Source organism: Meriones unguiculatus, chromosome 15 (genome assembly GCF_030254825.1).
Source record: "Meriones unguiculatus strain TT.TT164.6M chromosome 15, Bangor_MerUng_6.1, whole genome shotgun sequence".
NCBI lineage: Eukaryota > Metazoa > Chordata > Mammalia > Rodentia > Muridae > Meriones > Meriones unguiculatus.
The window spans coordinates 69,374,824-69,400,284 of NC_083362.1; the positions used below are offsets into that span (position 1 = coordinate 69,374,824).

Below are 25,461 nucleotides of genomic sequence, written 5' to 3' on the forward strand. Positions count from 1 at the left end.
AAACAAAACAAACAAATAAAACACCAAAAAGAAAAAATTCCCTCCATAAAGTGTGTACAATGACAATTCCCTGAATGCTCATTTCTGAGAAGATATACTGTCAATAAATAAATCATGACTAAGTTGAAGGGCAACTTAAACAGTCATCATTGCTGGAAATAAGTGAGAGTGAACTTATATTTTGAGGTAGGTTCTCAGGAAGCACAGGATGGCTTTGAACTTACTACGTAGCTGAAGAGGAACCCTGAATTTCTGATTCTTTTGCCTTTATCTTCCTAGTGCTAAGATTATAGGTGTGCCAACATGACCAGTTAATGCAGTGCTGTAGGACTTGAACTCAGAACTTTGTTCATGCTAGACAAGCATTCTACTTACTGAACTACATCCCCAGCCCATGAAACTAAATCTAAGATAGAGAGAATTTACTTAAATTGGATATCTAACTTGATGTCCTTATATTTTGGACAAACAAACAACTTTTAGCTATAATATCTCTGGAAAGTCTTAGGAATTATTTATCAAAACTTGTGCACTTTCAGGATGTGTGTGAGGCTGACATTCAAATAGCTAAAATGTATGGAAGAGGGACCCCAAATGTAGTCAGGAAATGTGTCTTTTGGGTTATTGTGAATGAAGGTGTGGACTTATTTAGAGAAAACAATCCCTGAACTTAATTATGAGATTGACTATATTGAAAAAGCCACCAGAAAGTGGATCTCAGCCCTACTTACTTGACTGCTAAGAACAACTCTGTTTGGCCTCTCTATTTTTAATCCAAGGTGGGTTTCCAAATGATTGTTCCCAACATGAGTATTCATAGAACTCATGAAAACTTTTAAAAATACACTATTAGACTAAGTGATGAGAAGTAGCTTGCTTTTTCAACAAATGATCATTAAACTCTAAGCCTTAAAACTGGAAACTTAAGGTCTTAATTTCCATGTGTTTAATGAGTAAGTGGATAAAGCAGCAATTACAGAAAAACAGAGCAAACAGAATACAACAAGAAATACAATCAATAAAAGCTGGCTTAGTTGCATTATAAGCTTCTGGGGACTTCCTTTATATTATGTATGGCTTATTTTTACTTCAAATGGAAGTGTGTATTCATATTCATGCTTATAGTTGAATTGAGTTGGTGTAATAGCATTTCTGAGACTCTCTTGGGTGATGTCCATTCTGGAAAAGGAATCACTCATGATAAAAACAAAACAAAACAAAACAAAAGCACTGACTTGTTCAAAGGACTGAAAAAGTTATATCAAATATTTGCATTTGCCAACTCCCTTTCTACTAGACAGTTAGGGAGACATGGTTAAAAGTATTGATTGAATAGAATTCATCTCATACTTCTTTCTTTAACGTTCTCTACACAGCAGAGGTGTTCTGAAGCAGTCAGAGTGTGACTCACTGGTCTAGCATTTATCTAACACACATTTATCTAACACTCTGAGTCCCATCCTTAGCACCCTCAGAGCGTTCTAATGTTCTGTACAAGTGTTTCCAAATGTCTTCATTGAGCACACTGTTAAAGCATACCCTAAGTCATGCCTTAGAAAATTAATATTGAACAGTGTTTGTCTGCATCTAGTTTATATTTGTTTCTGACAAAATAACATGACATGAACTTATTATTACTAAGGAGAGTAAGCTGTAAACCCCCCAAAGCCAGTCAAGAGTCAGGAAAGGGCCAAATCTTCAAACTCCATCATGAATTTTGGAAATTTAAATTTTATGCATTGTTTTATTCTTTCTTTGGGAAAAAAATCTGAATTTCTGTGACAGCAGCAACTATGAAATCAATGACAAATAAATCTTTTCTTCGGGAGCATGGGCCAGGGGACACTAGACTGAAAGCATGAGAGGAAAGCAAAGTTTGAACAAAGACTGCCAAGTGATTGCAGATGATATATAAGATGAGTGGGATCTATCAAGGTGGAGAGAGATTCCAGGTAGGGGACAAATAGCACTTATTAAGCTTGTGACAAGAGAGTACATTAATGGTGTATTCACAATACCGGAAGGGAGACTGGCCAGAGCATGAAGAGGGCTGACAGTAGATGTTCAGGCAACTCTAGTATCTACAAGAGAACAGAAAGATCTTATCTTTTTCCTGAATACAGCATGTTGTGTTATGCTAGTTAATGCTCACTGTCCTCAGTCAAGGTAGTCATTGACCTTGAACTATTCTGTGTTTATCAGCACTCCGAACTCTAGCTAGTTCATCCCAACCATGGACCATGAACACGCTCAGAATATATATAAGATAAGTGGGAATCATCAAGGTGAAGAGAGATTCCAGGTAGGGGACAAATAGCATTGTTTTGGCAATAAAAAGTGTTGATCCCGACTGGACGCTTTTTATTGCCAAAACAGTGCATTTCAGAATCACCGTGTGGGTTTTACTTAGTGCCCTTCTCACTAATTCTGGCATGTGGAATGAGTTTTTGGAGACATCACAGAAGGGTTTTATCATGTCTCCTCCATCGAGGAGGCTGTGATTTTTATGTTCCTGGTTTTTATGTACTGTAGTTCTGCAGCGTAGAATCAGAAGCCTGGAAGTTTCCAGGAGCTGCTGTGCTATAGTTTGCAATCAGAGCTGATCAAAGCTTGGAAATGCTGGCTCTGACATCAGGATCAGAAGCAGCAGCAGCAGAGAAGAGGGGGAAGAGGAGGAGGAGGAGGAGGAACAAATTAACCCAATGGAAGAGGGCAAGCCAAGTGTGTACAAGGAGAGATGATCTACTTTCTGTGATGCCATTTGTATCTGGGCTGCTACCCAAAGGTGCTGCCCACAATCTGGGTGTGTCTTCCCACATCAGTCAAGGCAGCCAGGACACTTAGTCTGTGGCAAGTTGACATTAAAGCCAACCATTACACACCACATGCAAGTATGCTGTATTAACATACTAGAACTTACAAGTGTCCAGAGGAAAACATCCCCACACGGCAGCCTTAAAGATATAATTTATCTCCATGAATGGTCCAACCAAGGACCGTTTGTGGAGATAACCTAGAATCCCTGCACAGATGTAGCCCATGGCAGCTCAGTCTTCAAGTGGGTTCCCTAGTAAGGGGAACAGGGACTGTCTCTGACATAAACTGATTGGCCTGCTCTTTGATCACCTCCCCTTGAGGCGGGAGCAGACTTACCAGGCCACAGAGGAAGACAATGCAGCCAGTTCTGATGAGACCTGATAGGCTATGGTCAGAAGGAAGGGGAGGAGGACCTCCTCTATCAGTGGACTGGGGAAGGGGAATGGGTGGAGAAGAGGGAGGGAAGGTGGGATTGAGAGGGGACCAGTGAGGGGGCTAAAGTTGGGATACAAAGTGATTAAATTAATAATAAAAATATTTTAAAAAGATATAATTTAATTGATGTTAATGTGTAAGTGAATGTGATTGCTCATCTTCTTTTATTGTAACTGGGAAGGAAGAGTTAATGGAAAAGATGGCTGAAAAACAGAATCACAAGAAGTAGAATAGAGGGAGAAGTCTGGGCCATCAGAAGTCTCGAATGTTCTAAGCAGAAGCAGAACAAGTATACCCAGGCTGGCAGCTGCTGGGCTTGACTGTGGTTGTTCCTGTCAGGGACAGAGAGACAAGCAAACATCCCTTCCTGTCAACGGGACCATGGCTGAGGTTGGTACTACACACTGTAACAGCATACTCAACTCGCCATCAGGACTGAGGAGACAAACAATCAGGTCATTTTAGTTGACAATCAAATTTTCATAACTGAGTACTTAATATAGGATGTTTTATTACTTATTCTAGACAGTTTTAAATACTTGACTTCAAATGTTACCGTATTTGTTCATGTTACATAAAATATTTTCTTTATTTAGCATAATGAATGGCATGGGGGTAGATGCTTACTTAATTCACTGCAGGTGGCTGCTGCTCCATTGTGACCTTTTCTGTTAAGCGTTTGAGTTTGAATTTCCTGGCACAGATATTAATTAGAGCATGACATCATGAGAAAATATAAGGAGGAAAGGACAGAACTCTAAATCACAGACACAGACAAAGATAGACAGAAACTGATAAGGTATAAAGCAGTGAGCACCCATGTGAGTTCTTGGTTAAAACAAAACAGTAAGGCTCCTGGCTGCCACTTTCGGGCCTGGCTCCTAGCAGCGTTTCTAGCCTTGAAGGATGAAGCCCATTCTCTTCCGATCCCTTCAGCAAAGGGCAGGTCCTGTGAAATGATGAATTTTTTAAAGCTGGATATTCCTTGCCTAGGATGCTAAGGTACTATATGAATATTTTAGGGATGAACTGTGACACCCCTTCGGTTCTTGGGAAGAAATGCCACTGTGCTGATTCTCTGGCTGCTCTGCACTAGGAGACCAAAGTCCTTCTCTCTCTGACCCGGGAGCCTTACATCCTTTTAACACATCTCCTTGGAATAATATGAGCTTGCTGAAAGGAGGGTCATGTCTCGGATGCTCCCAAACACTCAACAGGATTCATTTAAAGAGGGGCATACCAGTATTGACCTAAGGTCAAACGGAACACTGACAGAAAAGAGTGAGCTGATCCTGGGTGAACTTGATGAAGAACCGCTCTCTGGCATTGCTGAGGATGAAGCTTGATGGTAGTGCTTGCATGTGCTTTGTGTGTGTGTGCATGTGCGTGTGTATGCGTGTGCGTGTACATGTTTGTGTTCAGAAACATCAGAGGGCACCATTGAGAAAGTATTTGGGAAAGGCTTGTACCACAGCTGCCTCAGGAAACTCTTAGGGTCTGCCACTGAGGAGAGCAGCCCCTTCCCTGAACTCCACAAACTTACTACAATCATCTCTAGGGATCAGCACCGACTGATGTAGCATGAGTGTCTAGGACATGCTGCCACCCACTGGAATTCCAGAAGCTTTTAGGATAAAGATAACGGTTTACTCAGCAGGAACGAGGACCGACAAAGAGGAGTTCTAGCCACCGAAATGAGAAGCAAGAGAGGATTGGGACAAAGCTCTAAATGCTTCCTGTGTTCAGAAGGCTCCTATGGCCCAGGTCTGAAGTGAGTGATTCAGAGGGGCACTAAAAGATGACCTTAGCACCCTTCAACAAAGAAAAAACCCTTCAGAATAATCAGAAAGCTGTGGTGCAGCTAACTTCTCTAATGACTAGAGAACTAAAGAAGAACCATTTCTCTTTCTGTTTCTCTGTCTCTGTCTTTCTCTGTCTCTTTCTGTCTCTCCGTCTCTCTGTGTCTCTGTCTGTGTCTGTCTGTCATCTATCTCTGTCTCTTTGTCTTTGTCCTCTCTGTCTCTGCCTCTTCTCTTTGTCTCTGTCTCTCTGTCTATGTGTCTGTCTCTCTCTGCTTGTTTCTTAACCAGCGTTGGTTTTTCAGCAGCACGTAGCTCATTCTATGGAAATTCACCTGCATTGACAAGTGTTCAGTGAACTGCTATCTCGGTGCCTATGGTCATCTGACCCCACCATCAACCACAGAGCACATGCTTTTTTGGCCATGTCAGTCCCTTTGTCCCCACCTTTCTCCCCAGGTCTCACTTTGGCACACAGTAATTCAGTTTGTACAACACGGTAATTCATGCCTCTTTGAGGTTTAGCTCTTTTTAAAAGGTGATCCAATTACCCTCTGTCAAGCTGTTTGGATCTCCAGACCCAAAGCCATGCCAGCCCTCCATAGAAAACCAAGATCAGAGTCTCCCAGGCCCAACTGTGAGGGGCAGTGGAGCCTGCGACCAGGGCTGTAATTACTGCACCACTGCTTCTGTGCACATAGCTTTGACAGTGACAAATCACATTCATTTCTGTCTCCATGCAGAGGGGGCCTTATTTTTCAGGTAGTTAGGAGTGTTTGGAGCAAAAGGAACATTCATTCATCCATAATAAATTCTCATTGGAGTATAAATTTATCAGAGCAGTTAATCTCTTAAAAATCACTTTTTTTTTTTAAAGGATCTGTTTAAGCATAAATCAGGGATGATGCTTAGGAGACCATGAATGCATTTCTGATGTTCTGTTCTGTGGATTAAATAACTTCTGGTTTCCTTGTCACTTGTCCTGCTCTATAGTGCTAAACATATGCAGGACAGTCTGTCTTCATGTAATTTAGACACTCGGCTCCACAGGTCTGACCTTAAGTGTGTAAGCCACAGCTCTGCTAAGATTCCGTAACCATCTCTGCTGGTCCTACAATGCAGCCTAGAGGGGCATTCTGTTTTTCTGTTTCAACATGGTTGTAAAAAGGGCTAGGCTGGCCTGGCATGGTGGTACACCTTTAATCCTCATACTCTGAGGCAAAGACAGGTGGAGCTCAGTAATTTGGAGGCCAGTCTGATCTACATAGCTGAGGGCAGGATTTACAAAGTGAGATCCTGCCAAAATAACAAAAAAAAAAAAAAAAAAAAATTAAAAACCAAAAGAGGACTGCAGCACTTGTGGCCAACTAGTTTTTGTGGTAACTCAGCACCAGATAGCATCATTTTGGAAGTGGGAACCTGAATTGAGACAGTTCTTTCACCAGACTGGCCTGGGGCAGCTGCACTGTTTGCTGATTGAGCTGGGAGCCCACTTGTTGTGGTCAGAGATGCGCATGGGCAGGTGGTCATGGGTTCTATAGGGAAGCAGAACGAGCAAGCCACGAGGACCAAGCTAGTTAGCAGCACTCCTTCATGGCCTCTGCATGTCTCCAGGTTCCTGTCTACACACTCCAGTGTGACCTGAGAGGTTTAAGCTGTAATAAAACCTTGTAGTTTATGAACATGGTGTTTTTAGACAGAAACCCTAACTAAGACAGGAAGGCAGGAACATTCTCAGCTTCTGTTTGTTCAAGCACTGAAGGCACAATTAGCTGGATCCCAGCTGATTACCAATACCTACTAGAAACATCCACAGAAAGTGGATTTGTTTTATATTTTTAGGGGAAAGAAAACTGATTGTAAAAAAAAAATCATAAGTTGTGCTTACAGAACATAAAATAAACTGTATAAGCTGAGCATGAAATTCAAAGGACAGTACTTTATGCTTTGTTAAAGTCACCATGGCTCTCGTGGGGTCTGGCCTAGCCAGCCATGAGCCTGTGGACCAGACAGACAAGTTACACATTATCTAACCAGCGGCCTCAGGTTCAGAATGGTGAGCAATTGATCTGCATTGCTTTTAAGCCCTTAAGAACGTGTTTGTTTTTTTCTGATTTGTATGCCAGTGTCAGAGTTCTCTTGGAAAATGGGTTCTGCTGTGTATTCAGAAGTATATATGAATTCACAAATTATTCACAGCCATGGTCATTAGAATGGAATACTGAGCTGTTAATTACACACAAGCAGCTGGAGCTCGATGTTTCTAAGTGCTATCCAGCAAGCTAAGTAGGTTAAGAGTTGATAGACATTAATATTGCAACTGTTTGAAATATTTAAATTTAGGGTTTTCTTAATTATCTTTGGAAGTTCTTTGTATTTTCAGTTTCGAACTTTTTCTCAGTTCAGATAAATCATGTTTTATTCATTTAGATTTTAATATTTTTATGGGTTTCAAATAAAAGAAAATCTGTTAGACTCTGGCTGTAAAATCATGGAACAATCACAGCCATCACTTTTTAAAAACCAGATTTGAATTTCTCCTTAATGTAGATATTAAAGTAACTTTAGGATCATATCCACTTGCCTTTGACTCTCTCTAAAATTTTCTGCCTCTTCTATGACAAAAAGAAGGGTGAGATTTCCTTTTTAAGATTTATTTTTTATTTTAAGTGTATCTCTGTGCACCTTGTGTTTTCAGTGCCCATGGTGGCCAGAAGAAGGCATCAGATTTTCCAGAACTGGAGTTGTAGAAGCCTGTAATCAGGATTAGAAGGTGGGCTCTGTAGCAAAACAGCCAGCACTTTAACCTCTGAGCCATATTGGTAGCTCCGTGTGTGAGTTCTCTGAAGAAAGGGTGGGCGAAACTTGTATTTTTCTATTTAATTTTACCTGCTTTTTACCTTCACTATTTCCATGCAAACTTTCTCTTCCTCCCATGCCTCTTTCTTGAAACATATCATATATACATATATTATGTGTCTTTGTATGGGAGATTTGTTCATTGTATGCTTCATAAAACAATATATATGTCATTAGTTATATTAGTACATTTTAGACATTTCTTACTGTAGTACTCAATACCAGCATATCTCTCTCTTGCTATCTATCTATCTATCTATCTATCTATCTATCTATCTATCTATCTATCTGGGTATCTACCATCTATCTACATACTGCTTTCTATGTTATATTCTGAGGTAGCATCAGTTCTCCAGTCCAGCTCGCTATTAATGGGAACTGGTTTGTTGCCTGATTTGTTGGTCCGTTTATTTCTACTGTTACTATGAACATTTCTATATGCAGATTCCAACTTTCTATTTTCATGGGTTTAAGCCCCAAAGTAGAATTTCCGGTTTACATTGAGTACATTGGTAACTTCAGTTTAACAGCTATTTGAATTTCCTATTTAGTAGGACAGAAGAGTTAAAACCACAGTGCCCATGTATAAAAATAATATTCCTCTAAACCTACACCAGTAACTATGGTGGTTTGAATTAGAATGCTCCCCATAGGGTCATGTATTTGAATGTTTACAGAATGGTGCTATTTAAAAGGATTAGGTGGTGTGGCTTTGTTGAAGTATGTCACTGGAGGTGGGCCTTGAGGTGTTAGAAGCCCAAGCCAAGCCCAGTGGCTCTCTCTTCCTGCTGCCTGTGGATTCCAGTGTAGAACTCTCAGCAAAAACTATAATGGACTGAAGTTCTGAAACCTTTATCCAGCTCCAATTAAATGCTTTCTTTTATAAGAGTTGCCACGGTCATGGTGTCTTTTCACAGTAACATAACGATGACTAAGAAACTGATAAATCCGAGTAGCCCCTGTATGTTTGCTGTCGTCATAGAAGAAGCACAATTCGGGGGGTGCTTCCCCAGAAAGGCCTCCTGCCTTCACTTTCAGTCTGGTGTGTTTGTCAATCAAGCCATGCACACTTAATTTGGCATTGTATCATTTATCAGTGTATTCTGTAACTTGGTGAACCATCATGAACTTTAGCCTCAGTTTTTCTGTTATATAAGGCATAAAGTCTTTTAAAAGTGTTTTAAGGTTGTTCCCACCATTGGCCTTCTCCACCCTCTTTTCTACCTTTTTGAAACATCTGCCATGTTCATGTCATTTTTTTAAAGTTTTTTTTTCCATGTTTGCATGCTTTTATTTTCTACAAAGAGAGGTTTGAAGTTTTTCTTTTTCATTATCTCTAAGTATAAAAATTTGGGTCCCTAGAGTTGCTCAACCCATCTCCTGAAATAGTTACTTTTAAAATGGTGGTGATCAGTTTTGAGGACCTGATTTTGCACTGTAAATGGGTTCTCAGAAGGGCTCTTTACTGTTCAAGTCTAGCCTCTGCTCCCTCTAGTGAAGAGAGGCAGCATCATGGCACAAAATGCCTAAATAGTGTTCATTAATTTTATTGTTAGAAGTTTATTATATAAAAATATCATTACTAGTAATATTCTTATTTGTAAATAACCAAAGTGAAGTCTGTCTATCACTGAAAAGGGATGCATTGCATGGCTGTTGAGTAGCATCTAGAGGGAAGATGGATGGCTGATGAAAACTTGAGACACAGACAAGAGCCAAAAAGCCAATTTCAGGCTACAGAAGGTTTTCTCAGGCCCCATTGCTGTTGTCACACTGGCAGCTGTGACTTGGATTGTAGCCACAGACTGATGGCATTGTCTGCTTAAGTTGGATTATGTACTGCTCCTCCCTCTTAGTGCTTTTGTTGTGAATGGGAGGATGTGATTGGCTCAGTTCAGGTCAAGTACAGAGGTCATGTGGAGAGAGAGTGTCTATTTGCTTCTGCTTTTTAGTTATGAAGAAAATAAAAGCTAATTGATTCCTAAAAAAAAACCTAGGAAGGGGTTTCACAAGCTTAGAAGCCAAAGACCTTTGATGGATCACATGCTTCAGCACTGCCAGCAGCAGCATGATGGTTAATGCTATGGATAAACCTGACTGGGCCACCTCATGCTCTACTAGCTAGGGCTGTCTGCAAGGTGCTTCTGCAAGATATTAGCCCTTAAGTAAGTGAGCAGAATCCAGCTTATGGCCCTCCACAATTTGGGTGAACACCATCCAACCCACAGAGGCCTCTGGTAGAAGAAAAAGGTAGAGGAAAAGAACATTTATCTCTGCCAACTGATGTTCCTCTGGTTCTCACACTTGGATCTACACTCTCAGCTCAGGTCATGAAACAACACAATGGCTTCCCTGTGTCCCCAATCTTACAGATGAACTAAACTTCTCAGCCTACAAAAAAATGAACTGGTACATGTTACAAATACAAAAATCTATGTTTATTTACTATAACTGTTGTTCTTCATATTTTTAATCAAGCATTATCAAGTGTTTTCAATAGTAGACATTCAAGAAGGTGAGAGAGAACCATAGCAGAGTAATTCTGTCCGCACTAAACTAAGCACCTTGAGAAACTGCATCTAAAGATTGTATTGCATTTTCCCTAGGACCGGACACCAATATTTATGACCTCATGTACACCTTATGCTGTGTATTAGGAATGTACATCAAGATGTAGGGTCAGTGTTTTTTTTTTTTTTTTTATCTTTATCTATATGGGCTGTGTCTTTAGAAGAAATAACTTCTTAAGGTAGGCCTAATGTAGCATAGCATTTATTTGGGCCACATTTCTTGGAAACACTGAGCTACCATGTAAGAAGTCTAGATCACTTGAAGACCTGGTGTCTCAATGGCCACATGGAGAGGCCACATAGTGACAGAGGAGGCCCAGTTGTTGGAAATCTCAGAAACCAGACACATGAATGAGCAAGCATTCAGATGACTTTTCCTCCAGCTTTCCCTGTAGTTAAGCTGATGCCTATAAACGTCTTCTTTGGAGTCTTCCAGGTTCATATCAGACAGTATGGAGCAGGAATTTGTGTCTGAATGCCTGATCCACAGAATTTAAAAACAGAGTGAAAGGTTGATTTACACTACCAAATTCTTGGATAATTTAGTGTGCTGTCTAAATGACTAGAATTGTAGGCTTCCAGTCATGGAAAAGAAATTTAAGAGCATCTAGTCAAAATTAATTACCCTAAAGAAGAGAAAATTCCCTCGAATGTCTGACCTAGCATCTAATAGCTCCTTAATGGAAGAGCAAGAAACATTTCCCTCCTCGTAATGTGAGGGAGATTTCTGTCTTCCTGGAATACCCCATGAAAATTACTGTCCTGGAACAAAGCTGGCAATTCTTACTACTTTATGAAGTCAGGACTAAAGTGCTTTGAGGTCACAAACCGGCATAGCGTCCTCTATATAATGGAAAGAGCCAGTCTAAAAGGTGATAATTGAATGTGTGTAGGTGAGTATGTAAGCATTAAGTTGGAAGTTGGAAGAAAGTTTACATGCTTCGACTCCTCTGTGAGTGATTTCAGTAAATGTCATGTCATCACATACTCTTATCACTTGACGTTTTTGGTAGCAAACAAAGTCAGAAACCTTGGACCAGAAGTTTGTGGTAGGAAAGCATCATTATCAGTGACCTGTGTTAGTGTAGGAAAGAGACAGCTGGTCAGGTCATAGATACAAAGCAGAAAGCAACAACAGTAACACCAAGGGAGACTCATGTTCGTTTTATGAAAATCACTCTGGAGGGAGACAAGAATGAATTGCTGCAGGTTTATCCTCAAAGTTTTTTTTTTTTTTTTTTATGAACCCCTGCATCTCTTAGTCAAGCATAATTACACTCAAGTGAGTTGCGTTTTTGAGATTTAAAAATAAACATATAATGCAAAATTTCTATAACATGCAAGAATAAATTATATGTTAGTAAAAAAAACTCATGTAATGCATATAAGTAGTGTGATTTCAGATTCATGGGTTGTGCTCTATGTTACCATTTATAATAAAATTAATAAGAATTAATTTGAAGTCTTCAGAAGTGATGCCCTTGGTACAACTTGATATTATTGTATAAAGCTACCCTCTTTTCTTCCCACACTCCCTCTACTTCGCTCCCTCCTTGTAATCTTCCTGTTTCTTTTAATGACTATGTATTCTTGCCAATCAAGTTTGTGTTCAGCATGAGATAATCAATGTTACCAGGGAAAAATGAGATCATTCTATTCCAAAGCCAAGACAGGTTTTTATTTGACACACAGAGGATAGAGGCTTAGTACCACAATGGCAGCATGGTTCTTAGGGAATAATTCAGTCTTTTAAAGTAGAAAGGAGTCCACTGTGGGAGGAAACAGACCCCGTACTGCAGCACCACAACATGGGCCTCAAAGATGGGATTTTAATATCAATTCTCTGCTGCTGCAAACGTGGTAATATTTTAACACTCTGTCCTTTGGTACATGTAGATGTGTCCATTTTTCAAAATTAGTGACAACATAGAGTAAGTAGGTGCTTTCCGTTGCTGAAGCATTTCTTCACGTATGAGTCCTAGCAACTTGGGAATGCACCTTGTTTTGAATAACTCAGGTCTCGTTTTTCCTCTTCTGATAAGGTTGCCTGTGTCTGAATCCCTCTGTGTACTGTAAGGATATTTATGAAATCTTTCTCACCGTGGCTTTTGTGATTTCTAGAAGTTTGTGATTCACAGTTGTAGTAAAGTGGGAAGGCAAATTAGAGTTTACATGACTAAAAATACCATCAGTAATTGCAGCCTTGAGAAAAGGAAAAAAAAAAGAAGAAGAAGCTAGAGTCACACAGGAACCAAATTCTCTCTTGTAAAAGACTTCACCTTACTCTTCCGAGGGAATAAGGGAAGCAGTGTACCTGTCTAGTTATCAGGGAGAAGTAAGGGAAGATGCTGTGGAGCTTGTGGTCTCTAAGGCACTAGTAGGATGCCTGGGTCCACTAGGAGGTGATGCTAATAGCAATGCTACAACAACCATTTTCATTAAAGTGAAACAATGGGAAAGGAGAATATGTGGGAACTAATTATGACAAGGTCATTTTGTTAAAAATTTCAATATAAGCAACAGTGAATCAATGATTGCATTGCTGAGATGAGAAATCAGTCATCTAAAGACTTGCCTAGAGAGTGATGTTTTCCCAACACAATGCAAAAGCTCTGAGAGGTTTTTCAAATGTAACCCTGTGTTCTTCAAACTAGACCATCAATGCAGAGAAGTGGTGTTTATTTTCCTAAGTGCTGCCTTTGCTTTAGAACAGATGACGGCAAACTTCTGCAAGTGGTATATGTAAAATAAAAAAAAAGACCCTTCCAGGTCTTTCTATCTCCCGCTTCTTTCATGAGATTCCCTTCACTCTGCCCAAAGTTTGGCTATGAATCTCAGCATCTGCTTCAAAACCCTACTGGGTAGAATCTTTTAGAGGCTCTCTGTGGTAGGCTCCTGTCTCCTTTCTTGTTTTTACCTTCTTCCAATGTCTACCCCATTTGCCTTTCTGAATGAGGATTGAGAAACTTACCCAGGGTCCTCCTACTTGCTTAGCTTCTTTAGGTGTACAGATTTTAGTATGTTTATCCTATATTATATGTCTAATATCCACTTACAAGTGAGAATATACCATATGTGTCTATCTGCTTCTAGGATGCCTCACTTGGGATGATCTTTTCTAGTTCCCACCATTTGCCTGCAAATTTCATGATTTCCTTGTTTTTAATTGCTGAGTAGTATTCCATTGTGTAAATGTACCACAATTTCTGTATCCATCCCTCAGTTGAAGGACATTTGGGTTTTTTTTTTCCAGATTCTAGCTATTATGAATAAAGCTGCTATGAACATGGTTGTGTAAATGTCCTTGTTGTATACTTGAGCATATTTTGGATATATGCCTAGGAGTGGTATAGTAAAAACTAAAAGAAAAAAAAACCCACATGATAATCTCTTTAGATGCTGAAAAAGCACTTGACAAAATCCAACATTCATTTATGTTTAAAGTCCTGGAGAAATCAGAGATACAAGGCACTTACCTAAACATAGGAAAGGCAATATACAGCAAATCTATAGCCAACATCAAGCTAAATGAAGAGAAACTTAAATCAATCCCACTGAAATCAGGGACAAGGCAAGGCTGCCTGCTCTCTCCATATCTCTTCAACATAGTTCTTGAAGTCCTTGCTAGAGCAATGAGACAAATAAAGGAGATCAAGGGGACTCAGTTTGGAAAAGAAGTCAAAGTATCAGTATTTGCAGATGATATGATAGTATACATGAGTGACCCCAAAAATTCTACCAGGAAACTCTTACAGCTGATAAACACCTTCAGCCAAGTGGCTGGATACAAAATTAACTCAAAAAAATCAGAAGCCCTCCTGTATACAGAAGACAAAAGGGCTGAGAAAGAGATTAGGGAAACAACACCCTTCACAATAGCCACAAAGGACATAAAGTACCTTGGTGTAACCCTAACCAAGCAAGTCAAAGACTTGTATGAAAAACACTTCTACTTTCTGAAGAAAGAAATAAAGGAAAGTGCTTTCTTAACCTAAAACACAATTGAACTTTCTCTCAGAATACTAAACCCTATGTTGGAGCCCTGGCATATGAATAGGAATCTTTATAATTGCTTTAAATCAAAGCAAATTTTGCTGTGAGGTGAGTGAAGTTTGGATTAGACAGGAAAAAGGCATCTTCTCAGACAAACTGATTGACAGAAGAAAAACAGTGAATAAAGTTGAGTAGCTAAGAGCCTGTGATATTGATTGACAGATTCTCTTTGACATTGCCAAGGTAAACCAAAAATATACCCAGATACAGTTTTCCTCTTAGGTCATCTAACAGAATGTGTTTTCATAGAGTTTCAGGACAGCAGCAATCTGCTGAGTTAACAGAACCCACAATGAAGGCCAGGTGAAAAATGACTCAATCCATATACATATATATGTGTAGCCAAAACATGATGTTCTCAATAATTAAATTCATTCTCCTCCGATACTACATTGCCAAAAACAATGAATAAGCCTTTGTAAAGGCTCTTAAATTTGGAGAGGTATTTTGAGCTCATATATTCCCAGCCATTTTGGAATTCGTGGAGAAGGATTTTGATTGTTAATTTCAGTGTGTGCGCACGCATGTGTGTGCACCTGAGCCTACATGCGCACCCTCTACCTTCTGTTATATATCAGTGTTATTAGACAGAGACTGCTGTGAAGTTCCTTTAGTAAATACACACCAATCCATTATTTTCTAGTTCAAAACACACAAAGGTGCTGGCTGTTTAACGAACACAAGCCTCATTTTTTCTTTCCCTATAGGTCGAGGTCATGATTACGTTGCAATACAGGAATGGCATACATAGACCGTGTGTTCTCCTCTACAGTTTAACGACACAAAGACTGAGTCAGCGTAGGTCCTCGGTACCGATCATCACTGCAATGCTCTTAATCTCTAAGCACCATCGGCTAAACGCTACATCGCAAGCCAATGCACATAGTAACAAATGGAACACGTCACGGTTCATTTTGTGGGCTTATTTTGAAATTACATCCTTCTCGGTTAGGCAGTCAGTAGTAAGCAGGGACTTTTAGTGCACACTTTGCATGGCACCTGATCAATGTTTTCAGAATACTATCAACACGTAAATGTTCTGAAGTTGAACTCCATATTTTAGAAACCCCAATTTCATTTTGTTTTTCTGCTTTTTTTTTCCCCCTGAAAAATTTGCACTTCGCTTCACAGTTGCTGGATTGAGACAAAAATGAGATGTTATTTCTCAGGCGCATTAAGTGCTTTATTCATGAAATAATTTCAACAGTTCCTTCAACAGAGCTGAATGTCACAAACTCTACCTGCAAGGACCAGGCAGGTGACACGAAGTGGGATGAGGTATGAGAAAGGACTCAGTTTCAGGTCTGTTAAGGGAATATGTGGAGCTCTGAGGACCAGATCTCCAGGAACAAAGGAAGAGTTAGCAAAAATTTATGAAAATACCATTTTAATTCTTACTGAATTATCTAAAGATCACACAAAGTACAGACAAACATTTATTTAAGAGACTCTACTAAAACTAATTTTAAAAAGGAGAGACTGCACCCCTGTAGCTCTGACTTCCTGGCCTCTTACTCACTCTGGAGTGAGGGAATATGGACATCAGTATTCAGGGAAGAGTGAATCATTTATTCTAGGCTTCCCAATGACAGTTCCTGTATGTCACCGGGAGCTAGACTCGCCAGAGTTCTTTATACCCTAAAGCGTCGAACAAGAGATGTGACAGTTATTATATATTCATGAATGCCAGTAACTGATAATGACATTTCTCTGTGTATGTTCTACCTGTAAAACTGAGGTATGATCCTAAGTATGTGATAGGAGAACACCAGGCCTCTGATGGCATTCTTTCTAGCTCACTTGAAGGAAGTGTCCACACCGAGATAAGCCAGCTGAGTATCAGTGGCTAGCACCCTCATTTCCTATTAGCCAATGCTTATAAGCCTTCTGAGAGAGCCTTAAACTGCAGTGTTTATTCATTTCTCCTGTTAGTACTTAGGTGAAGATAATGGACAAATTGAAGAAACTGATAAAAGGTCAAGGTCATGGAATAGATTAAAAAAAAACTGATGAAAGACACGTCTCTGCACACATACCCCTGCACACACATCCATCCACCCACCCACTCTGTGTTTCCAAGTTCTTACAGGAGCTAGTGAACCCCACAGTGAGGACTGTTGGCTGACATGCAGTGGATCTCCCTGGCTTCAGCTGGCTCAGAGAGGCTCTGTGCATGGACCACAGGGCTTGGGTGCTGTAAAGAGGCACTCTCATTGGTTCAGCGTTGGCATCTAGACATGAGTTAACATTAGGGACATCCTGAAAAATGTTGTGGGGTAGATACTGGTGTAAGTTCAAGAATATTGTCGTGCTTCTCTAAGGATTCATGGTGAACAGTGTCAAAGATATGAGAACTGGTAAGAGTGGGGCTGCTGAAGAGCAACAGGCAAATCTGGTAATCCTGTTCACTCCCTCACTGAATGGCCTGCGGATGAGCCGAAGCACACTATTTCAGGCAGGACTTTTGTGTCCCAGACATTCAACAAATGATACCTCTGTTGGCTAACCAAGTTGTATTTGACGTTGCTACAAAGACCCTCATGCTATCCAGCCAGCACTTCTGGTTGTGTGTGCGCTGGATGGGAAGGTGTGAATGAGAACACAGTGGGCCACCAGCCAGAGGTGTCACCTGAGCCCATTGCTATGTGGAGGAGGCTGTCATTTCCTGATGCTCTCAGCCTTCCCTCTCAGCAGGGTTTCCAAGCACTCCTTCCTATTCCTACCACCAACCCGCCATAATTGCCACACTCCTGGATATTTTCCTGCTTCAAACGTCAAGCAAAATATTCCTATCGCTCAATAGTGTCTCTGCCCTACATATTTTACAACGTGTGCCTCAAGTAAGTCTACTTCATAACCCACCCACAGTCAGTTCTCTAAAATCAATCAGGTTAGATGGAATTACTATGTTTTTATTTTTTAATGTTATTTTAGCTCAAAAGAGTTTGTTTTATTGTACATAGATGTTGTCATATAATATATTCTAATCATGGCTTTCCATTTCCCAGCTCCTCCCAAATCCTTCCTAACTCTTACCCCACCCATCGCACCCTTTCCTTCTCTATGTCATTAGAAAACAGTCATGTAAAAATATAAAATAAAACAAGAAAATGGAAACAAATAAACCAGAGTAGAACACTGCAAACAAACAGGAAAAAAAAAAAAAGAGCCAAAGAAAAAGCACAAGAAACACATGTAGATGTAGGGACACACATTCACACACAGAGAAATACCGTAAAAACACAAAGCCCGAAAACAACATATAAGCAAAAATAATTGCACTTTTTGCTTCCTCCAACCTCTCCCATGTCCCTTATTCTCTCTCAAATTCATCCCTCTTTGCTTTGATTATTATTGTTATACATATGTGCATATAATATATATTTATATGTATATGTATAAGTTAGGCTGACCAATTGGAATTGGATGTCAAATTAGGGAGCTCAATTCTGGGGAAAACTCCATTTCTCAGCATTTTTTAATTGCCCCATGGTGGTTCTTTGTCTAAGGATGGGGTCCATGAGATTTTCCTGCCCCCACCTCAGGCTGTCTTCTCTTACTCCTGCCTCAAACATCCCATGGTGGCTTCTGACTTGCAAGGCACATACAGATGAACTTGAACTTCCAATCCTCTTGTTTCCACATCTCAACTGAGGGTATCACTATGTGCATCTGAAGTGGTGCTACAGATCAAACCTAAGGCCTCGGGGAACAATTCTACCAACTAAGCCGTATTCACAGCTCTAGTTGGGAGTAATTTCTGTACAAATGTTGACATTCTTAAATTCACAGAAAAAAAAATTCAAAAGCTAAATATCTAGAAACTTCTGATTCTCTGTCTCCTTCCCTCCCCACTGTGTGCATGTCTGTCTGGGCATAGCTGTGTTGTTGCATGCACGAGCACCTATTAATGCATGATTATTTGTGTACATGAACGTGGAGGTCAGAGGACAAGCTCAGGGATTAGGGATGCTAACTTACATTCTTTTAAAGATAGTGTTTTTTAATGACCCAGAGTCTGCCCGTTAGGATAGGGTAGGCTGGCTAGCCGGTGAGCCTCAGAGATCCACCTCTCTGCATCCTCAGTGCTGGGATTACATGTGCCTGCTACGAGGCTGGGGAGAAGGCTCTTCCTGAAAAGGTACCAACCGCCAAGCCTGATCAATCCCTGGGATGCATATAGTGGAAGAGAACCAATTCATGCATGTTATCCTCTAACCTCCTCATAGGAGGTATGGCATGTGTGTTCACATGCTGATACACACTCCTGTGCCACGCTTGCCTTTCCTTTCTATTTAAGGTGGGTTATTTTACAAGTGTTTGTTTACATGTACCATATGCCTGTCTTGTGCCCACAGAGGCCAGAAGAGAACATTAAATACCTTGGTACTGGAGTTATAAATGGTTGAAAACCACCTTGTGGGTGCTAGGAGCAGCAACAGGGTCCTCAGCATTAGCAGCCAGTGCTCTTAATTGCTGAGCTATCTCTCCATCCTTCTACCTGCCTTCTTAACACGGACTCCTCTGTCCCACCTCACCTATCACCAGCCTCTGGAAAACATTATGTGTTTCCCAGTGTGCCGCTGTCAAAGTGTTTTGTCATGACTCTGGCTTTCTGCATGGCAGAAATTAGGATAAAGATGGTGAATCAATTCTTTTGGAATTAATAACCAGTTTGGTTAAAATGCAGGGCCCTGGCCCTAAGTTAGGTGCTAAACTAATTTATCATCCTCTCGAGGAATTAAATGTTGTGGAGCTGGCAGAGGGGAACTGAGGATATAATTATTTGTAACAAAGGAAAATTAAATCTAGGAATTAGCTGCTGTAGAATTTCTAAAGAGGAAAGCTATCTGGGTCTGATATCTCATTGCTTGTTTCCCCTGTTTGCTTTTAATTCTTGATTTAAATTCTTAATTTCAACAGTTAGGTTGAAAGGTCATAAATACAGAATTTAAAAGTCAAATGGCTTTCATAACCAATTTAGGTAGAAGAGAAACAGAGAAAGAGAAGATTACTACAACTCTGTGGCTTTTGACTTGGGAAAATGAATAGATTACAAAACTATCAGAAATGGAAACACTTGGGACATTAATTTGAGAAAGGATCATGCAAGCCACAGGGCATGTCTGATTGGATATTTCTCTTCAATTGTATAATATTTGAGGTATTCAGGTGGGTGTATCTAATGGGCAAATGAAAATAATCCTTCAGTTTAGAGATGGTGATCATCAGTGCAAGACAGGATTGAAGCCATGAGGTGTGGATAAAATAGGGTCAAAGAGAACATCAAATGACTAGAGACCCAGTTTCCAGATAGATCTTGAGGAAACACTAAACCATGTACTAGGGTTGGGGTGGAGGTGGGGCAAAAGTCCATCTTGAAGTGTACAAAGGAATAATTCTAGATGCAAGAGAGGAATCTGAATGAGAGAGTGTAGTTTTTGAAATCACGGAGAATATAGTTTTTTTTCAGAGGCTGAAGTGAGGGTATGGGTGAAATTTCAGCCACCTCTGTCAAGAGTGAAGTCAGGAAGGCAATGATAACATGTCATGCCATGGGATTTGGTGACACACATCAGGAAGACTTCAACAAAAGGGTGAGGAAGATGTGTCAGTATAGCGGAGAGTATGATGGGGAGTATGCTCTCCCTGGCTTTCCAAAAGTATTTGGTTTGACAGGAAAATGAGTTCAAAGCAAGTGGTTTCATTTTGTAATTTTTCTTGCAAGAAGTTGGGAAAACACAAGTATTTAGAAGGATAGAGGAGAAATATGTACAAAATAATTAAAAAAAACACTGATTAGTTTTTTTTTCTTTTTGATCAGGAATGATCTTTTAAGATAACAGAGATTTTGAGGAGTAAGAAATTGAAGTAATTGAGTCAGTTCCCAGTAAAACAAGAAATACAGGAAATTGCAGTTGTGCAGTTGTGTTTTCTTTGGGAAATTACTCTGAAACCATGAATGAATAATGCCTGTCTCTGTCCCTGCCTGATTGAGTAATCCTTAAAGGTTGAAATGACTGTTGTTTTTTGTTGTTGTTGTTGTTGTTTTTTTGTTGTTGTTGTTTGCATTAATGTAACAAATGTTCTGGACACAAAAAGTCTGTAGCAGTTTATATTAATGCAAGCAGGTACCAGGACAGTCCAGGCTAGAGATTTGAGTGATAATAGGCATTCTAATGAAACTGGCATGGGGTAAGTAAATGGGGATGGAGCTACATGGAAGGCAAGATGTGATAAGAAAATGCAGAGGGTCTTTCAGCCAGACACTAGGGTATAAATACACCTAGTGGACACATTTTTATTTTTTAGATTGTTCTTCCTTGGTTGGGTCTTCATGAAGACTTACCAGAACAATGGCTTCAACAGGAATACATATGCATACAATTTACCTATGTATATGTAATACAAATACACGTGGATAAAAGAGGTAAATTGGGATAGTCTATGTCCGCCACCATCCATTCTCCAGGTTAGGTGAGACTGTTCTCTACAGCAGCTCCCGGGAGTGAGAGTACCAAGAAGAGGTGATCTGGATAAATAGTCGTGACAACTTGGATAAGTTAAATAAAGTGACAAGAGAGGGAATCGGTAAGTTCACTGGTCCTAGTAACAACATTTCTTTTGAGCTGGAAAACATTGTGGGATTGTATAGTAGCCCATGGTAAAAGCTAGAGCCCCACCAGCTGACCCTAACCCAGGAGTTGCCTTGTGTTCTGATTAGACAGTGTTACATGAAAATTACGGGCCTGGAACATTGCTATTTAAAGACAAGAAGCAGCGTCATGCTTGCTCATCTTAGCTCCTACGAAAAAGGGAGACAAGAAGCAGACTGGCTGCCAATACCAGTGAGTCCATCAGGTTGTAAGATTAGGGGACTTTCCTGTGGCTTTCAGAATTCTATCATAGAACTGTATCTCACCTAGTAAACGGCAGCAGGTAATACATACATACGTCATATGTCCATCTGGAAATGTATAGAAATTACAATGTCCCAGTGGCATTGGAATCTACTTATGGCAAAGGCAACAGCCCTGAATTAATCTTGATTTTAGAGATGTACTCGTAACTTGTGTTGACGGCCTCATGGCACTTTCCTTCTAGTTTCTCCCCTGGGTACAGATGGCTTTTAATTACAGCGACAGGGAGGCTGGATTCACTGGAAATTAGTGAAGCCTTTGTTTCTCTTCCATGATTATGATAGTCTGGTGTGCAATGTGGAGCTAAAACACAGATTTGGGTGAATCACCCCATTGGGTGATTGGAGGTTAAAGCCTTAGAAAATTTGGACAAATGCTTTCCAACTAGATTTGGGCCTGCCCTCCCATTTACTCCCTCTCCCCCATCTTCTCACTACACCTAGGGGACACCATAAGGTCCTGAGTTATTTTTGTTTGTCACAACTTGGAGATGTGTTACTGCTGGAACCTAATGAGTAGAGGACAGTGAAGTTAGTATACATGTTACCATGTACAGGACAGCCCATGGGAACAAATCATTACACAGCTTAATGTTTAAGCAGTACCAGAGGTGAAATCTCTTACTTTATAAGACTACTAAGAGGTGACCCATAAACTTGCCCTAACTGAGGGGGCTGCCTTAGACTCTGTACTTAATGATGCTATATTAAACCAAACAAAAAGTGCAGCGTAACAGGGAAAACTCTCACCCAGTTCAGCTACTGCAAGTGCTTCTGGGAAGTACACAAAATGCTTCTAGATGATTAAACCCCATGGCATTACATAGGCCATGGACAAACGGACAGAAGGCTGCCTCTGGTCTATTAAAATGTATAGCAACTGATACTGAAGAGCAGAAATTCAGCTTCCATATTTAATATGCTCTCATTTCCCCATTAACCTCTAAAGCAAACCTTGTTGTTGTCACAAAAGAGGTAACTAATACTCCTGGGAATAAAAATCAGATACCTTTTAGTACTTGTTAGCCAGATCAACCTCCTAATATTTGTGTTTTTCAACCTTGAGCATATAAGATTAAAAAAATCAACTATTCCTTCTCACCGTTCCCCCTAGGATATCAAAAATAATTAAGTAGGTAAGACAGGTTGATACAAACAAACAATTCTAAAGAGAAATAGAAAATGATGTAGTCACACCTTCAGGTGTTAGAGGGATTTTAATGAGAATAGTTATTTATTATTGCTGGCTTTTCTTGACTGATAGGCTTTTCCCTCAAAGAAAAATTGCGATAATGGGAGGAGGTGTTGAACATTTGAAACATGTCGCTATTCTGAGCTATGTTAATAATGTGTCCTGTCAAAACGAATTAAAAATAGTTGATAAATGATGTAAACACTCAGGCTGTATAAGCACGCCCAGATCTACACATCCAACCACTTCTTTTTTTAGTGGCAAAATGTTGAGATTTGTAAAATATTTTATGCCTTTAAATTTCAGGCTTACAGACTAAAGTAATAATCCCTTGCTGTGTCTGGGGTGCTACAGCACGCAGGTCATCAACCATGCATGTATTCTGAGTGTCCCAGATACCTTGTAAACTGCTTCTTTCTCTTGATAGCCACCCCCACCCCATGGACCTCCAATACCTATTGATAACTTTTAAGACTCTAGCCCTCACCTTGCCAAGAGTTCTAGCTTCTATATCCAGATATCTAGCTGTCATTTCTGCTAGAATGAATAAATGATATTCAATCATCCCCCACCGTCCAATATCTAGTCCCCCTTCCTCCATCCCTCAGCTCTCCCTCTCTTGATACCTCTCCTCACTTGTAGTAAATAATACTACCTGTAGCTCAGGAACTCCAGCCAAACAATACCAGTGTAATTATTCTTAGCTATTCTTCAAAAAATATTATTGCATACACACTATTTTATAGCTTTAGTTGTTTTTCTGTTTACTCTTGTGTTACTTTGAATTAATTTGTTTTGTTTAATTTATTGCTTTTGTATCAATTATTTAAGGCTTAGAACACATTTTCTGATATATATGTCAAAATCATTAGGATAATAGAGCACATGAACATTTCTGTCATCTCACGTAGTTATCAACCTGCCTTTTCCATGGCTGGAGCAGCTATAGTCTATACATCAAATGAAAATATCAATTAAAATACACTATTATTAATTATGTAGTTCGATTGTACACTGGATATTTTGATGTGTTTGCCCAATGTAGTTTGCAACCTATTTTTAATTTACAATTACACAGGGAGCCCTTATTACCAAGTGCTTATATAGTCATTTAAAGCCTGGTATATAAAGATATATAAGCTTTCACAGTTATGTTTTACAGCAGAGCAGTTTTTCATAAATCATTGGCTTCTGGCAGCTTAGACATATTTAGCAGTCATTTTGTTTTTCTAAAAGTCCAAAGGCTTCCTCTGGGAATTTTGAATTTTAAATTTCCTGATGGGGAAGATGCATAGGATGAGGCCAGGCCACATAGACAGGTTAAAGGATTTGTGTTCCACTTCAACAAGAGTTATGTCACTTTATCTATCCTGGGAGCTAGTCTGAGAAGCAAGCTTTCCAAGAGGGTCCTTTCTTCTGGACTCATGAAGGGTTTTCGTATTAGAGCTGAAATATGTCAGAGAGAAGGAAGGAAGAAGAATGTGGCTAGAAAACAACAAACTTCTGTGGGTGAGGGCTGAGAGCTAGTCACATCCTCTGTCTTTCAAGAGGCTGCTTGCAGAAGCAATGCTCCAGACTAAGTAAGATTCTTCCTAAGGCAAACGTCTCTTCTTCAACATGAGGGAAGGTGTTTTACTCTGCCATCCTTCACTAATATTTGATGTTTCTTGCTTTTCTATAAGATTCCTCAGTGACAAAGGAATGCTATTGTACAGAAGGACCTGAACTGTGTCAGGCAGATTTTTCTCACTGTGTCTAAGGACCTGATAAAAGAGCTTTAAGGGTCAGAAAGATTTATTTTGCCTTAGAGTTCGAGCAGAAGTGGCTATGTGAGTCATGGCCATTTGGCATCACTGTTTCTAGATGAAGAAGACCCAGTAGGCAGGGGAAAAGAAGATACTGTGTGTATGGGGGGGGGCGGTCAGTAAAGAGAAAGAGAGAAGAGGGAAGTAAGGAGGATAGGGAGAAGCAGAAAAGAAGAGGAAGAGAAAGAGAAAGAAGAGAAGAGAGGAGGAAAAGAGTGGTGAGAGGGACTGAAGGAGAAAGAGAGGGAGAGGGGGGAGAGGAAGAGGGAAAAGGAGAGGGAGAGAATGAATATGTCCCTCAAGGCTATACCCCCAGTGATTCTCCAAACAGGCGCCATGTCCTAAGGTTTCTACTGCCTTTTAAGAGTACCACCATTGGGAACCATATGTAGCCTTTCCGGGATTTTCTACATTCAAAGAGTAACAAACTATAACAATGTTTTTCTGTGGCTCTAAGTTCAACACTGGTTTTAAATCTTTATGCTCCATACCAAAGAAGTGAGGGATAAAAGACATCTTGTTTATAGTTCATCCTAAAAGAATTCATAAGAATGTGTGTGCTACTAGTTACATAAAACACATCAAGGAGAAATAACTAACCCTCACAGTTTGCAGTTTAGAAACAAAACCTGTACCAATACATGGACACAATACTCCAATAATTTCCAAGCCTGAAGCCCTTCCTCAAAAAACAATTTTTTTTCAAGTTACACCAAACCAATCTATTCTAGATATAAAATTAGCTACTAATTGAAGTAAGGACAAAATAACCAAAACAGCAATCTACTTAATGTTGTGTCTTCCAGAATAACAAAAATATGGCAGAGCAATAAACAGAATCTCCACAGGTTCCTTGGGGGTCTATTGTGATTGTCTGTAAATACTTTAAGCCAGGGATAGTTTCATAATACTGATTTTCTAAAATTAAACTTTAATGAAGGGATTATTTTTAATGGAACTATTTTAAATCTTCCTTTAAATTACACTTTTTTCCCCCCAGGGAGGCTTCTGA

At 39.8% G+C, this 25,461-nt stretch overlaps 1 protein-coding gene across 3 annotated transcripts in view; it reads right to left on the bottom strand.

The window, feature by feature from the left end:
• Sphkap (SPHK1 interactor, AKAP domain containing) overlaps positions 1-25,461 on the bottom strand; it is a 129,766-nt gene that overhangs the window by 45,872 nt on the left and 58,433 nt on the right. The gene's annotated exons all lie outside the window — the stretch shown is intronic.